The sequence below is a fragment of the Ovis aries genome, chromosome 3 (genome assembly GCF_016772045.2).
Source record: "Ovis aries strain OAR_USU_Benz2616 breed Rambouillet chromosome 3, ARS-UI_Ramb_v3.0, whole genome shotgun sequence".
In the NCBI taxonomy this organism is placed as follows: Eukaryota; Metazoa; Chordata; class Mammalia; order Artiodactyla; family Bovidae; genus Ovis; species Ovis aries.
In genome coordinates this window covers 28,244,858-28,261,689 of record NC_056056.1, presented here as the reverse complement: position 1 = coordinate 28,261,689, position 16,832 = coordinate 28,244,858, and the positions used below count along the sequence as shown (strand labels likewise).

General features: G+C 44.7%; 1 non-coding gene across 1 annotated transcript; it reads left to right on the top strand.

The window, feature by feature from the left end:
• The first annotated feature begins 3,101 nt into the window (after positions 1-3,101).
• Positions 3,102-3,173, top strand: TRNAS-GGA (transfer RNA serine (anticodon GGA)). Its single transcript has one exon. It is a non-coding gene; the product is annotated as a tRNA-Ser (tRNA).
• Positions 3,174-16,832: the final 13,659 nt, after the last annotated feature.

Below are 16,832 nucleotides of genomic sequence, written 5' to 3'. Positions count from 1 at the left end.
GCCACCAGCCCAGGTCCCCTCCACAGACAGCGCTCACCCTCAGTTCCTTCCAGCACAGGGAGCCAGATTCATCTTCCAAAGCACCACCCTCCTCCCTAGAGATGCATTTTAACTCCAGCCCACGTACCTCACTCAGGGGTCCCCATTGTCTGAGCCAAACTGTCTCACAGCCTTTCCCTCTCTAGACTAGATAGGCCCCACCACACTCCCAGAGCAGGCCAGCCAGGAGCATGGTCCCATGTTGGAGGAGGAGGCCGGGTGGTACAGACTTTAGCCCTGCCTGGTTGCCCGTAGTAACGGGATGGAATCTCTCTGTGTCTGAGGCTCCCACTCAAGAGGCCCCTCTCTGGGCTGCGATGATTAACAGTTGTGAGCGGCACCAGGATCCATGAATCACAGACAGAGATGGACGCCTGGAGCAGGGTCAGGGCACAAAGGCAGTAACTCATGTTCCCCCAGGCTCACACAGTCTGCCCCTCACACAGTCCCCAGGCCCCTGTGAGGACCCGGGACATGCCTGTGCCCAGTGAGAAGTGAGGATGAGGCCGGTGCCCTTCTCTGACAAACGACTCCATTTTTTCTTTTCTCATCATCTAGACTTTTCTTTCTCTTACAGCACTGAACTTTATAGAGTCAGATCCTGTGGCACTGATTGCTCTTACTATCTCATATGTAAAATCAAGCCCTTAAAAGTCACTCACTCTGAGATTCAGAATTCTTTTTCTTTCTATATTTTTGCGGGTTTTCGTTTCTAACTTTGGCGGGTATATAAAAATTGTTTTAATTTTTGCTCTTTCAGTTCATTTCAATTCAGTTCAGTCGCTCAGTCATGTCCAACTCTTTGTGATCCCGTGAATCACAGCACGCCAGGCCTCCCTGTCCATCACCAATTCTTGGAGTTTACTCAAACTCATGTCCATCAGGTCGGAGATGCCATCTAGCCATCTCATCCTCTGTCATCCCCTTCTCCTCCTGCCTCCAATCCCTCCCAGCATCAGGGTCTTTTCCAATGAGTCAACTCTTCGCATGAGGTGGCCAAAGTATTGGAGTTTCAGCTTTAGCATCACTGTGTTTTTGAAAGAATAATGTATTTGTTCTTTGCTCTGTACATTTTGAAGTGGAATTTAGACAAAACTATAAAATTCTGCTCTTTTAAAAATTAATGTACATTTTCACCTTCATAAATTATAGAAGCATTTTGCTTTTAAATGAAAAAGATGTGTATATACCAATCCAAACTTTTAAAACAACACTTCATTTTGATGTGATTTTCAAAGAGTTTTGTGTCTCTTCCATTATTTAATTGATTCTTAATGTTCTTCCTAAATATTTTATCTTTATTTCCAAAGTTTCTGGTTCCACGTTAAAATTAGGGCTCAGAGTGACCTGCTTAAAAAACTCAGTTATATTCTTTACTTAGAAAAGACATCCAAACAAAGGTCCTTTAAATCAATTCTAACATATATGTTTACATGTATGTTTATGTACGTTGGAAAAATTTATGGAGGGATACAGAAGAAAATGTTAACTATTGTTGCCTCTAAGGAGTGAGATTGAGGAGTGAATATACGGTTCTGTGGTTGCTGGCATTTCTGCTGGCAAGGATGGTCAAGGGGATATTTTTTTATATCCACCTTATTTATAACTTTATTTATCCATTCATTTATTTTTGGCCATGCTGGGTCTTTGTTGCTGCTTGGGCTTTTTTCTAGTTGTGGCAAGTGGGGGGTACTCTCCAGCTGCAACGTGCAGGTTTCTCATCAGGCTGGCTTTCCTGGTTGCAGAGCAAGTGTCCTAGGGCGCTCGGGCTTCAGCAGTTGCGGCACGTGGGCTCAGTAGTTGCAGCTCCTGGGTTCTAGAGCACAGGCTCAATAGTTGTAGTACATGGGCTTAGCTGCTCCATGGCACGTGGAATCTTCCCAGACCAGGGATCGAGTCCTGTGTCTCCAGCACTGAAAGGTGGATACTTTACCACTGAGCCACCAAGGAAGCCCCGGTATTTGTTTTTCATGTGGTTACTAAAGCAGAAATCTCCTTGGCTGGTATAACTTTGTAGTTGCAAAGAGACAGAGTACAGCGCATTCAATTTTTTATGTGAATTGCAGTGAAGATGATATATCCTTAAGCCAGGAGCTGGAACAATGACTTCCTTAGCAGGCCAGTTCTGTGGTGTGAGGGGAGCCATACCCAGAAGCTCAGCCCCCAGTCTGCCCCTCCTGCCCTTCCAATAATTTTGTAATCACCTAACTCCCCTGTAATAAGTCTCTTTCTATTTCAGTTGTTTGGAGTCATTTTCATTATCTGCATCCATTCCTTAAACTGACATAGTGGGTAGAGAGGAGAGTTACAGGTGTCAGAGGCGCCCTTCAGATGATATTACCAGTGTCAATACCAATGGATATGTTTGCATGATTTACCCCCCAAGAATGGACAAGATGCCCTGACCCAGATTCTGTCTTTGCACAGCAATACTGGTCCCTTCCTTTTCTTAGTTTCTCAGCCACTTCAACAAGCTATCGCTGCTCATGTATTAGTCAGGACTGTTTAGTTGTGAATGACAGAAACTGTTAATTCAGTATACTACAGGCCAAAAACCAAAACAAAACAACAACAACAAAATATATATATATAACGTTAGACACAACCAAACAGCAAGAAGGGTCAGGATAGACCCATCTTTTCCTCTTCCCCTTAACTTTCTTTCTCCCACTGTTTTCCTGTCTCTCTGTCACGTAAATCTGTATATGTTAGCTTTTTCTCTCCCAGGCTGGCTGTCACCTACAAAAATGTCATTATGACTGCTGGCAGCTCTTGGCTCATAGCAGCATAATTTGTAAGAGAAAGGAGAGGGACCTTCCTCCCTCGACTTCAGTTTGAAAAAGCGCCAGGGAATAATTCTGACTGAATTAATTTGGTTCACATGCTTGTCCTTTGGATAAGTCACTATATCATGAGAGTGGCCTAGCCTGGTTCAAGCAGGGTCTGTAACTGGAAAACATGAAACTATGCAAATGACCACAATAACGTGAACTACTGGCCGCTCAACACTCAAACAATCCTATCTTTATATATATATAAAGATATATATATATATAAGGGCTTCCCTGGTGGCTCAGAGGTTAAAGCATCTGCCTGGAATGCAGGAGACCCGGGTTCGATCCCTGGGTCGGGAAGATCCCCTGGAGAAGGAAATGGCAACCCACTCGAGTACTCTTGCCTGGAGAATTCCATGGAGGGAGGAGCCTGGTAGGCTACAGTCCACAGTGTCATAAAGAGTCAGACATGACTGAGTGACTTCACACACACATATATATAAATTTATATATATATATAAATCCTATCTTTATATATATATATATATGCAATTCTAACAATGGTGATGCTTAGAAATACATTCAGTACGATAGATTGTTTCAAAAACAGCTGCAATAATTTCTTTCCATGTGCCCATGTCTTCAGACAGTCCTAGTGACATGCTGGTAAATTGGTTCTCTGGAAAAAAAAAAAAAAAGCCCTGGTTGGTAGCATTTGCCAATTTCTGTGGTATAAATGTTCCTACTGTGGGCGATTTCAAGCTACAAGCTGTTTAACAACTAGTGTGAAAAACTCCTGGAAATTTAACAATCAGTTCTCAAACTCACATCGCTCCATCCCCTCCCATAATAACTTAGGGTTTGGCTGTATGTCACTTTGGGTGATAACAGCAAACTTGAAACCAGCAGGGGCTTAATAAGTGCTTGCATGTTGAAGCTCACCCTCTCTCACTCCCCTGGGAACCCTGACATCAACCACACGAATGAAGTAGGTGATTGAGAGGGGCAGTGAGAGACACAAAACTAATCATCTTATTCTCCTAACCAACAGCTAGAAATGTGAGAAGGAGTTATTGGCCTCCAGAACTGGAGGGAAAGCCATAGAAGCTTATGTGAGCCCAGCGAAGGCTCATGGAACTATCCACTGAACCCAGCCTAAATTGCTGACCCACAGAATCATTGATTAATCACTGTTGAAAAGCATCTATTTCTGCTTTATTGACTATTCCAAAGCCTTTGACTGTGTGGATCACAATAAACTGTGGAAAATTCTGAAAGAGATGGGAATACCAGACCACCTGACCTGCCTCTTGAGGAATCTGTATGCAGGTCAGGAAGCAACAGTTAGAACTGGACATGGAACAACAGACTGGTTCCAAATAGGAAAAGGAGTACATCAAGGCTGTATATTGTCACCCTGCTTATTTAACTTATATGCAGAGTACATCATGAGAAATGCTGGACTGGAAGAAACACAAGCTGGAATCAAGATTGCAGGGAGAAATATCAATCACCTCAGATATGCAGATGACACCACCCTTATGGCAGAAAGTGAAGAGGAGCAAAAAAGCCTCTTGATGAAAGTGAAAGAGGAGAGTGAAAAAGTTGGCTTAAAGCTCAACATTCAGAAAACGAAGATCATAGCATCTGGTCCCATCACTTCATGGGAAATACATGGGGAAACAGTGGAAACAGTGTCAGACTTTATTTTTTTTGGCTCCAGAATCACTGCAGATGGTGACTGCAGCCATGAAATTAAAAGACACTTACTCCTTGGAAGAAAAGTTATGACCAACCTAGATAGTATATTCAAAAGCAGAGACATTACTTTGCCGACTGAGGTCCGTCTAGTCAAGGCTATGGTTTTTCAGTGGTCATGTATGGATGGATGTGAGAGGTGGACTGTGAAAAAGGCTGAGCACCGAAGAATTGATGCTTTTGAACTGTGGTGTTGGAGAAGACTCTTGAGAGTCCCTTGGACTGCAAGGAGATCCAACCAGTCCATTCTGAAGGAGATCAGCCCTGGGATTTCTTTTGGAAGGAATGATGCTAAAGCTGAAACTCCAGTACTTTGGCCACCTCATGCGAAGAGCTGACTCATTGGAAAAGACTCTGATGCTGGGAGGGATTGGGGGCAGGAGGGGTGGGGGACGACCGAGGATGAGATGGCTGGATGGCATCACGGACTCGATGGACATGAGCCTGAGTGAACTCCAGGAGATGGTGATGGACAGGGAGGCCTGGTGTGCTGCGATTCATGGGGTCGCAAAGAGTTGGACACGACTGAGCGACTGAACTGAACTGAACTGTTGTTGATTCGTCTCTAAGTCATGTCCGACTCTTTTGTGACCCCATGTACTGTAACTTGCCAGACTCCTCTGTCAATGGGATTTCCCAGGCAACAGTACTAGAGTGGGTTGCCATTTCCTTTTTTCAAGGGATCGTCCCTGACCCAGGGATCAAACCCCTCTCTCCTACACTGGCAGGCAGATTCTTTACCACTGAGCCACCTGGGAAGTCCATATATCCTGCTATAGAAGCTAAAAAATATTCCCCAAACTCCCTTCCAGCTTGGGTGTGGGCATATGATCTTGGTTCTGCCAAACAGATGCATTTACCTTTTGAATCGGAGAACTGTGACGTAAAGAAGTAGGAAACCCATTTGGTTTATTAGTGGTGACATTTCTAGGGACAGTGTCAGTATCACTGGTGTGGGCAATGCAAACTTCAGGGTTTCTCCCAGGATCTTCATCACATAATTTCTGTGTAATGATTTGGAATATTGTCCCTGTCTTCATAGCCTCCAAGCCTAGTTTTTCAGTCTTCTTTCCTTCCTAACACACAATACTCCTACCACGTTCTATAGAGTTTGATGGGAAACAGAGAAGCTCTGTGGTCCAACTGTCTGGGTTTAAACCCTAACTTTATCACTAATTGGCTGTGTGACCTTAAGAAAGTTCCCTAACCTCTCTATGCAATTTTTCCATCATAATGTGCAGTTAACTTTAGTATAATAGTATCAACCGTAGTATCATAGTATCAACTGTAGTATCATGGTATCAACCGTAGTATCACAGTATCAACCATAGTATCAATCACATACTATCAATGTGGGGTTAACCATAGAATGGTAATACTATGGTAATGGATATATTACCATAAAATACATAGTAATAGATACTATGACAACAGCTATTGTTGTTGTCATAAAGGTTGTGGTAAGGATTACATTGGTTTCATACAAGCAAAGAATTTCAAATGATAGTTGGCAAAGTTTAAATGCTTAACAAATGCTGTGTATGTGCTCAAGTCACTCAGTGGTGTCCAACTCTTTGCAACCCCATGGACTGTAGCCCACCAGGCTCCTCTGTTCATAGGATTTTCCAGGCAAGAATACTGGAGTTGCTATTAATAAATGTTAATAAAATTAATAAAAGTTGCCACGAATAAATGTTAGTACTGTTTTATTACTTAATGTCATAGTAATAAGTCTTTTTATGCATAAATCAGTTTCTGTTGCTTACAACTAAGAATGCTGCCAAAAACAATGTCACCAATAGAGAGTTTATAGCATACCTTGCTAAACAAGAGTTGTAAGATGCAGCTACTTATTAAGTTTCAAGTGAGCCACTTGGCTGCTAAATGCTCTATTGACAGGGGGGATTCACTTTGTCCAGGTCCTCCGCAGCCCTTGTTGGGATCTGCTCTGTCTTAACAGCTCACTTGCTATTGCTGCAAGTGTAAGAAGCATGGGGAAGGCTTTGATACTCCAGCACTACTCTGGAGCCACAGGGCACCAGAGAAGATGTCTTGAGGCATTTTGCCTAAATGTGTCATGCTGGCATTTCTACATTTCTACACTGAATCAAGTGCTGTCTGCACGATGGGAGGATTCTATGACTTGATGTGCTTTCATGAGCCTTCCCCATGGAAGTAAACACAAGTTCCTCCACCCTCAGATCCCCAAACATACCTGGAGTTCTCCTGTCTCCACATGACTCTGGTCCCAATATGTGCATGAATGTGTTACTGCAGGTCCTCCAAGGAACAGATACCAAGATGAAATGTACAGAAAACTCATCAGAAGAAATTTCAGTGAAAGAAAATGAGGAGGAAGTCAGAAAAGGTGGGAAGAGATGTCAATCCATGGTATATGTCTGACCTGCAGTGAAGGAGAAAGTCAAGGAAGGAAGAAAAGTTGGGAGGAAGCTTGCTGTTCAGTTAGAAAGAAAGTTGAGTGGGTATTTCTCAGGCCACAGTCACTCTTTCAAGAGTCCTCTCTCTCCCAGGAATGGGCCTGAGTACCCCAGCTTACTCAGTAATTGGCTGGGAGAAGCTGTGAGAAGCACAGCTCCACGGACCTGCAGAAATGGATATTAGAGGAAGGGAGAACTTTTCAATATAACATCCTGCTACAATTTCCAGTACTCTTGCCTGGAAAATCCCATGGGCGGAGAAACATGGTAGGCTACAGACTTCACTTTGACTTTTCACTTTCATGCATTGGAGAAGGAAATGGCAACCCACTCTAGTGCTCTTGCCTGGAGAATCCCAGGGATGGCGGAGCCTGGTGGGCTGCCATCTATGGGGTCTCACAGAGTCAGACACGACTGAAGCGGCTTAGCAGCAGCAGCAGCTATAATTTGCTAGACATAATGAGAAAAAAAGCTAGTTCCTTTACTATATGTGGGGCTTTCCTGGTAACTCAGGTGGTAAAGAATCTGCCTGCAATTTCAGGAGACCCCAGTTTGAGTCCTGGGTCGGGAAGATCCCCTGGAAAAGGGATAGGCTACCCACTCTAGTATTCCCGGGCTTCCCTTGTGGCTCAGCTGGTAAAGAATCCGCCTGCAATGTGAGAGACCTGGGTTTGATCCCTGGGTTGGGAAGATTCCCTGGAGAAGGGAAAAAGTGCCTACTCCAGTATTCTGGCCTAAAGAATTCTAGAGTTGGACATGACTGAGCGACTTCACACTTACTTTACTATATGTAACTTTTAAAAAATCCAGATGGATTAAAGATAATGCAAAAATGCTATAAAAGAATGTGAAGAAAATTTGGAAGAATTAAAAGACAGAAATATATGGGAAAAAGATGTCTGAAGTCTAAATAGAAAAAAGAAGATATAGCTATCAGAGTCAAAAGTGATTCTCTCTGGGACAGAAGTGAGAGGAGTGGGAAGGAGTGGAACCAAGATCTGTAATATTTTGACTTTTTTAAACAATTAAATAAAAATAAAGTTAATTCATGGACTTCCCTGGTGATCCAGTGGTAACTCTAGGGTTTCAGTGCAAGGGGCACAGGTTTGATCCCTGGTCAGGGAACTAAGATCCCGCAAGCTGCACAGCAGAGCCAAAAAATTTTTTTTCATTTAAAAACTAAAGTTAATTTTAAAAAAGAGACTAAGAGGACATTACATACTACTTTTTCAACAGATTTTAAATTTAGGGAAAATAGATGACTTATATGCTAAACCATTAAATAAATTAAAGTGGAAGTTTAAAAAATTATAAGAAAAAAAAGGTCTAGGTGACTTTATAGGAACATTCTGTCAAATTTCAAAGCATAGAGCATTCTAATACAAAGTATCAGAGAAAAGGGAAAACTGGAAACATTGCCCAAATTATGTGATGAGATGTAAGATTATCTTATCTTACCACTACCAGATGAGAACAGGTCAAGAAAGAAAAATTTTAAAGTTAATCCCATCTGTGAACACAGACGGAAATTTTCTGAAAGTAACGTTAGAGAATTGAATCCAACATGTGCCTTTTTTTTTTTTTTGGTTTATCATGATAAAAAATGGTTTATCTCACCAACACAAAGATGTCTAAATTTCAGAAAACTTATTATAATTAATTTACTATATTAACTCATTAAGTGAGAAAAAAATACTGTCTCAACATACTAAACCAACATTTGCTAGAGTTTAATACTGTGAACCGGGGCTTCTCACAACCCCTCCTCGAGTCTGACAATTTGCTTTTATAGGTCACAGAAAGCAGGGAAGCACTAGTTTACCGGTTTATAATTATGAACATAACAAAGGATGTGGATGAACAGTCAGATGAAGAGGTACATAGGCAAGGTCTGGAAGGGTTCCCAGTACTAGAGCTTCTGTCTCCATGGAGTTGGGGTACACCTCCCTGTCCCAACCCATGAGCTCCCTGAAGCCAGTACCTTAGGGATTGTTTTGGAGGCTTTATCACCTAGGCATGATGGATAGTTCACTCAGTCTCTAGTCCCTATCCCCTCCCTGGAGAATAAGGTTTGGGGCTGAGTTTCAAGCTTCTGATCATGCTTAGTCTTTCTAGTGACCAGTTCCCACCCAGAAGCTCACCCAGAGTTCACTGCATTAAAACAAAAGATGCTCCCATCACCCAGGAAATTCCAAGGGATTTGGAAGGCTGGACTCTGCTAAGAGGCTCTTATCAACCCCCATCACTTAGGAAATTGCAAGGATTTTAAGAGCTCTGTGTCAAGAATGGGGTCAGAGAGCAAATAACAGCATAAAAGATGGTCTTCACATCTTTATCACTCAGGGAATGACAAGGGTTTTAGGAACTTTGTGGAACTGGGATCAAAGACCAAAGGCTGAGACCAACACATGTTTTTCTTAGTATTTCACATATACCATTCTCCTTTCGTCCTTTCAGTGATTTTATGTAGTTGACAATCCTCCATATTTACTTTCTAATTATTTTTACTTTATTTATTTTATTATGAATTATAGTTATTTATTATGAATTATGTCTTTCTATTTATCTCTAGTTACTGTTAATAAAATTGCTGTGTGTTTTCTGTCACCTGATTAGACTGTGACAGACCATCTGGGACTTCCAAATGATAGCTGGAATGGGAGGCAGTCTTATGGAACTGAGCCCTTAGCCTGTGGAGTCTGTTAGCATCAGAATTAAATCAAAGGACACCCAGTTGGTGTCCACCAAAAACTGGAGAATTGCTTGGTGTGGAAAATCCCTCACCTTTGGTGTCAGAGGTAGTGTGAGCAGTAGTAAGGGAAACAGGAATATTTTTTAGCATAAAAAAGTTTATTTCCATTATGAAATTTCATATTCAGCCAAACTAAGAGACATAAAATCCACAACTCAAAAATGCATAAATGCTACCAAAAGCTGCTAAATTTACTTCATAATCTCTATGAAGGTAATACACTGTGAAAGCCTCTAGAGTATGGAAGTGAAATGCAAACCAGCCCCAGGGTAACAGATCCCAGAAACCCCAGCATGAAGACTTCCTTTAGGTAAAAGGCTCAACCTGAGGTGATGAACTGGTATCCCTCACATACAAGAGCTGTGATACTTACAGGCTTCCCAGGTGGTGCTAGTGATAAGGAATCTGTCTGCCAAAGCAGGAGACATGGATTCAAAATCTGAGTTGGAAAGACCCCCTAGAGAAGGAAATGGCAACCCACTCCAGTATTCCTGACTGGAAAATTCCATGGACAGAGGAGCCTGGCGGGTTATAGTCCATGAGGTCGAATAGAGTCGGAACAACTGAGCATGCACGCATGCATGGTAGTAAATGAGGACGGGAGAGAAACTTCTTTGAGAAAAGTTAAACAACCTGGTAACAACTAACATAAGAAAAACATAAACTTTGTCCCTTGAAACAAACTCCAACAAATAGGTCAACAAGGGAAGTTCAAAGGCAGCCAGTATTAATTCAAAGGACCAAAAAAAAAAAAAAAAAAGACAGGAAATTGCTGCTAAACTTACCAGCTACAAGGAATCACCTGTTTGCCAAGAAACAGGTGAAAATTTTGACTGAACATGTGGCCATTACTTTCAAAGACTTAACAAAGAAATAGACTCAATAAGGAAGAATGAATAAAATAAATATGTAGTCCCAGAGAAGAAATGGTCAGAAGAGAAAACAATCTTGCACATTTGCAGAACTCAGAAAAGAGGTACAAGAAAAAAAATCACAGAAATCAAAACAAAAGTAAAGAAGTAGTAGGGGAGTGGGGGTAAAAATACAGAAAAAGTGCTTGAGAATAGAGATCAAACAAGCATAGAAAATGCAAAGAAATAATTTCTAGATAAATCCTAAAGACATTGATACACAGAGAAGACAGTGGAGATGCAACAAGCACAGTCCCCAAAGAAGGAAAACAATATCATAGAGCTGGACAAATTGTGCAAGAAGTTCCTGAAATAAAAGGCAACTTGACACACTGTGCACCAGGGGAAGTAGACACAAAGTGGTCAGTAAGTGCTGGGACATATTACATATTAAAAATAAAGTAACAATCCCTCTTCCTCTTTCTTTTCCCTTTCCCTTCCCATCAATTCAGCCCAGAAGTCATTTGGTGGCACCGAGCAAAACAGGCATGCACAGGTGGTTGGGGGTGGTGGGCTAGGCTACTGTAGCAGCAGCATTGGAACATCAGCTGAGTAAGGAGGACATGTGAGTGGAAGAGTGCAGTGGACAGAATGTGTCCTCCCAAATTCATATGTGGAAATCCCACTCGCAATGTGATGGTATTAGGAGTTGGAGCTTTGGGAGGTGATTAGGTCATGAGGGTGATGCCTTCATGCATGGGGTTAGTGCCCTTGAAAACAAAAGGGACTCCAGAGAGCTCCCTCCCTGTGTTTCCATGACACAGTGAGAAGCAGGCAGTCTGCAATCTGGCAGAAAGTCTGCACCAGAACCAACTCTGCTGGTACTCTGATCTCAGACATCCAGTTTCCAGAACTATGAGAAACTCGTGTCTGTTGTTTACATGCCACCCAGTCCAAGGCACTGTGGATTTCAAAAAAAAAAAAAAAAATTCACAGCCTAGAAGTTGAGAGTTATATTGCATTCAGTGGAAATTTTTAGGACTTTAGCCCAGGAAGTAGCATCTCAAGCAACCCTGAGAAAACTGTTCTGAGGAGGTGAAGGGGGGACCTAGGTTATTTAGAAGGTTTGCAACAAAGGGCAGGTAGTCTGAACATCAAAAGATTATTGCTAATGAAAGAAAATGGGATATCCCAGGTTAAGGAAATTAGCACTTTTGTACGTATGGAAAAAGATGCAAGAGTCTGGGCTCACTGAAATCATTCCTCTGATATGCACTTCACTTGTCTGAGGCCTCTATCCTGTGTTTTCACATCCTGAGCTTCCTCAGGGCTCACCATAGAGAGTGACTGCAATCTTATGGCTGCTGCTGCTGCTGCTGCTGCTAAGTCACTTCAGTCGTGTCCGACTCTGTGAGACCCCATAGACGCAGCCCACCAGGCTCCCCATCCCTGGGATTCTCCAGGCAAGAACACTGGAGTGGGTTGCCATTTCCTTCTCCAATGCATGAAAGTGAAAAGTGAAAGTGAAGTCGCTCAGTCATGTCTGACCCTCAGCGACCCCATGGACTGCAGCCTACCAGGCTCCTCCTCCCATGGGATTTTCTAGGCAAGAGTACTAGAGTGACGTGCCATTGCCTTCTTTGTTGATGGCTGCTAGATAGCAAGTATTCTGTTCCTTCTTGAGTGTCCTCAGGGCTCACTGGCTTACATTCAGTTCAGTTCAGTTACTCAGTCGTGTCCGACTCTTTGTGACCCCATGGACTGCAGCACGCCAGGCCTCCCTGTTCATCACCAACTCCTGGAGTTTACCCAAACTCATGTTCATTGAGTGGGTGATACCATCCAACCATCTCATCCTCTGTTGTCCCCTTCTCCTCCCGCCTTTAATCTTTCCCAGTATCAGGGTCTTTTCCACTGAGTCAGCTCTTCGCCTGATAGGTGCTTACACTGGAGGGTTACAATCACTGATGACTGTGATATCCTGTTTACCAATATGGCAGGTAATATTGCATTTCTCAGCACTTTGTTATAGCAGCCTGAACTAAGACCAAAAGTAACTAGTCCTAGGAGGCTGGAGCCTAAGGAAGGAGCCACATGGGGAACAGCTGGCTTGCAAAGGGTCTCACAGCCCGAGTGGAGTAAGGTGAGGGTCCTTGTTGGAGCGTAAGTGGATGAGGAGGACTTCCTTGTGGTGGGACAGCTCAGCACTGGGTGTTGAGCCCAAACAGCATGAGAATGGCCTCAGCACAGATAAGAGGCAGACAAATATCGTATGTCCTGCCCGGGGCCTGGGGCTATGAGGCACAGGCAGGGTTAAAGGGCTGTGCATGCTCAGCAAAGTGCACACATGGCAGTGCCAGCGTGTAGGTGACAAGAAAGGCAGACGTGGAGCCATGGATAGGGGAGGTGTAAATGGACATCACCTCTGGCCCCTGGACTCGGGAACCCGGGTGCCTAGCTCAGCACAGCACACAGCGCCCAGCATGACCAGGAGACCACAGACTGCTCAGACCATGGGGCTGGCCCCATGGCTGTCTGTGGGGACCAACACAAACACGGAGACGTGAAGTTGCCAGAGCTGATCAGGAACGCTGCACTGCAGGCCAATTTCCATCCCGCCTCAGGGCCCCACCCCCAGGCTCTTGTCTGCCACCCTCTCACTTTGATTTCTCCTCCCCATCCCAGGACTTCAGTAGAAGCTGCCTTGGGTTGATCAGAAGCAGATGATTTGAACCACCTGCAAGAGAATGACCAGACCACAGCAGCCCAAGGGCATTTGAATCAGAGATAAGCAGGTGACTCTGAAGACTCTGGTTCCTGCTCTAGGCTCTGTGTCTGGCACCTCACTGACTCAGACTTGTGTAAACTCAGCACACCGGTTCCCAAGACATCTCAGCCAAGTTCCAGAAAGGAGAGGTTTTCATACAAGCTCCCAGGATTCACTCTCTATAATGCCATTGGTGAAGAGCTCATTGAAGAGGATTTTGAACTTAAAATGTAAACTCCAAACAATCGCAGATGGAAGGACAGAGTTCTTGGTAAGGGCAAATCAGCAAAGATATTAGGAGGCACTCCTTCCGGGTCAGACGGCATGGGATGAGGGTCACAGGTGAGAAAGCTACAGAATCAGTGATGAGGAAGAAATGGACAGGACTGGAAAGGGATGTTTTCATCAGTCACACTTGGATAGGGTTTCAGCCATTTCAGAGGTTGGAGGATTCTAGAACAGAGTGGTAATAAATTTTCTCTGCAATGGTGGAAATGTTCTCTGTCCGCACTAATACAGCAACACTAGGAACATGTAGCTAATGAGCACTTGAAATGTGACTGGTGAAGCTGAGGATCTGTATTTTTAAATTTTATTTAACTTTCATTCATGAAAATATTTAAATAGGCCCATGTGGCTAGTGGCAACCACAGCAGACAGCTCAGCTCTACAGAACTGGTGACTATTGTATAATTGACTGCTGGTGTACTGGGTGAATTATGGTTATTTTCAATTGTCTCAGATAATAATAATTTTAAAAAGTATTTCAGATACAATTTTTAGTTAAAGAATCCTTAATTCGTGTAAGTCGAGTCTGCAGAGCTCTGGAGTCACCTGTAGGCAAGTTAAGTGAAGTCATCTGCTGCTTGTGGTCCAGACAGTGGTGTCCAGAGAGGGGGGAGGAAATGAGGAAGTGCTCCCCAGTGGGCATTACTGGAGCGCAATGATGAACAGTCCCTGTCTTGTGTAACGAAGAAGCTTGGTGAATAGGTAAAGTGCCACAGACACTCCCCAGTGGAGTAGAATTCCCCAGGGACCCTGTCCCCACCTACACATGCAGCGAGGGTACCACTCCCTGGCCTCAGTTCCAGCACCCCTCATGCAAAGGCCACAGCTCCCAAGAATGTTCTCCATGTCCAAAGCTGCTGCCTGAGGTGTTGGAGGAGCTAGGTTCCAGGTACAAACATTCTTGATTTTGAGAAATACTTTACCACCCCAGCCCTGGAGCAACCCTACTTGTTTCACCCAAATGCTCAGACTTCTGCAACATCTGGTTGCCATAACAGGTTATTAAAAAAAAAATCAAACTAATTTTTAACAATCATGAGATCTTCCTCTATCCCTTGCCTCCCTCCCTCTCTTTGAGGTGGAAGCCCTTTGGGTAAGCCTCCCTTCAGATATTTTGAGGCCCTCTGGAATGCCTTATTGTCCGTAGTTTACCCTTCCTATCACTCACTAGCTTCCCCCACTTGGAGCACTGAGGTTCAGGCACATCCCCAGTGCCCAGATTCTGCAAATGCCAACCTCTGGCCAGGCCTGCTACGGATCTGGGTTCTTGCTGAAGAATCATATATAAATATTGCTTTAAAAAAAGGAAAGTGCTATGCCCAGAGCTCAGAGTGTTCTTAAAGAGAAACGGAAAAGGCCAAAAGCCCAGTAGATGCCTCTCTCCTCTCTGAAGTCAGAGAACAGCAGGGCTGGAAGCGTCCCCAGAGATGACCCAAAGTAATGCCATAGTTCTCCTTGTGAGGACAGCCTCAGACTCACTGGGCTAGTCATTGCCAGAACTCAGGAAGAGTCGCATGGGCCCGGCAGGCAGTGCCATATTCTGGAAACCAGATCCCATCAGCCATGGCGTGTTCTTAGCCTCACCATCCGGTTTTAGACATCCACCCAAGTGTTTACACCTCCTCTCAGCTACCAGGGAGAAGACAGTTATTACACAAGTGCTCTCACTCCCAAAGTCCTACAGAAGTCCAGGCTGATTCTGAGGCCCCGTGCCTGAGGGTGAATGAGTGAGGCCAGCCTGTGATACCTCAGGTGGTCACACCCTGCTGGAGACTCTGCGGATCTCCCACTGCCTTCCAGGCCTGAGTTCTGGGTGTCAGCAGCTAGGCACCGTTCTAAACTCCCGACACCATTGACTGGAGAAGGCTTCACCCATGACCAGCACCCTGAAACCCCCTGCCCTGAAGAAACACATCTTGTTCCATTGTCTGCACCCCCCCCCCATGCACATGCACATGCATGCGTGTTTAGTCGCTCAGTCATGCCCGACTCTTGCGACCCCATAGACTGTAGCCTGCCATGGGATTCTGTCCATGAGAATCCCCCAGGCGAGGATACTGGAGTGGGTTGCCATTTCCTTCTCCAAGGGATCTTTCCAACCCAGGGATCAAACCCAGGTCTCCTGCATTGCAGTCAGACTCTTTACCGACTGAGCTACGAGGGAAGCCAGCAAACCACAAGCCAATGCCCAGGCCAGGCTCCAGGGCAGTGAGGGGAGAGTCTGTCAGCAGGTGGAGCTCTGGGTACAACACACAGGGCAGCAGGTGATGGAGCCGACCCTCCGGCATTCAGGGGGTGAGCAGCAGTTAGGGAGAGGGGCCGAGGGGTCCTCCTGGTGAGGAGCACTGGTAGGAATCTCCAGAGGCTGCGTGGTGCCTCCTTGGGTCAGCAGAGCCTCGTTGACCCAGGCAGCGCCGATCCCTGCTGGAGGAGGGGAGGCAGCCATGATACCTCAGCTGCTTCCCTCACAGAGAAAAGGGAGACTGAGGGGGTCTGAAACATGAAGGGGTTCTGGGCACTTTCTTGAGCCAACTTGGGTCCCTCCCTGTGGTCCATATCCCAGAATCTTCAGCTCCTAGAACAATCCTCCAAGGCAATGGTCCCCCACCGTGTTGGCACCAGGAACCGGTTTCATGGAAGACAACTTTTCCACGGATGGGGTGGGGTAGGGATGGCTTGGGGATGATTCAAGTGCATGGACTACAGCTCTCCAGGCTCCTTTGTCCATGGAATTCTCCAAGTAATAATACTGGAGTGAGTGGCTATCCCTTCTCAGGGGATCTTCCTGACCTAGAGATCGAACCCTGGTCTTCTGCATTGCAGGAAGATTTTATTTTATTTTATTTTATTTTTTACTGTCTGAGCCACCAGGGAAGCCCCTATTATTACATCAGCTCCACCTCAGATCATCAGGCATTAGATCCTGGAGGTTGGGGGCGTCTGCTCTAAGGCCTAAAATCGTGCTTGGCACATAGCACATACTCAGGAAATATTTGCCCAGTGAATGGGTGACTCTGAAAGTTAGACTCTACTTGCCTGCTGCTGCTGATTTCCTGGCAAAACTAGGTTGTAGCTTCTATCTTTGTGTGTTGGGACAAGGTCTTGTCCCCTCATTGTCTCAGTTCCCGGTCCCTGGCCCTTTGCAAGAACTCTGGGACCATCACA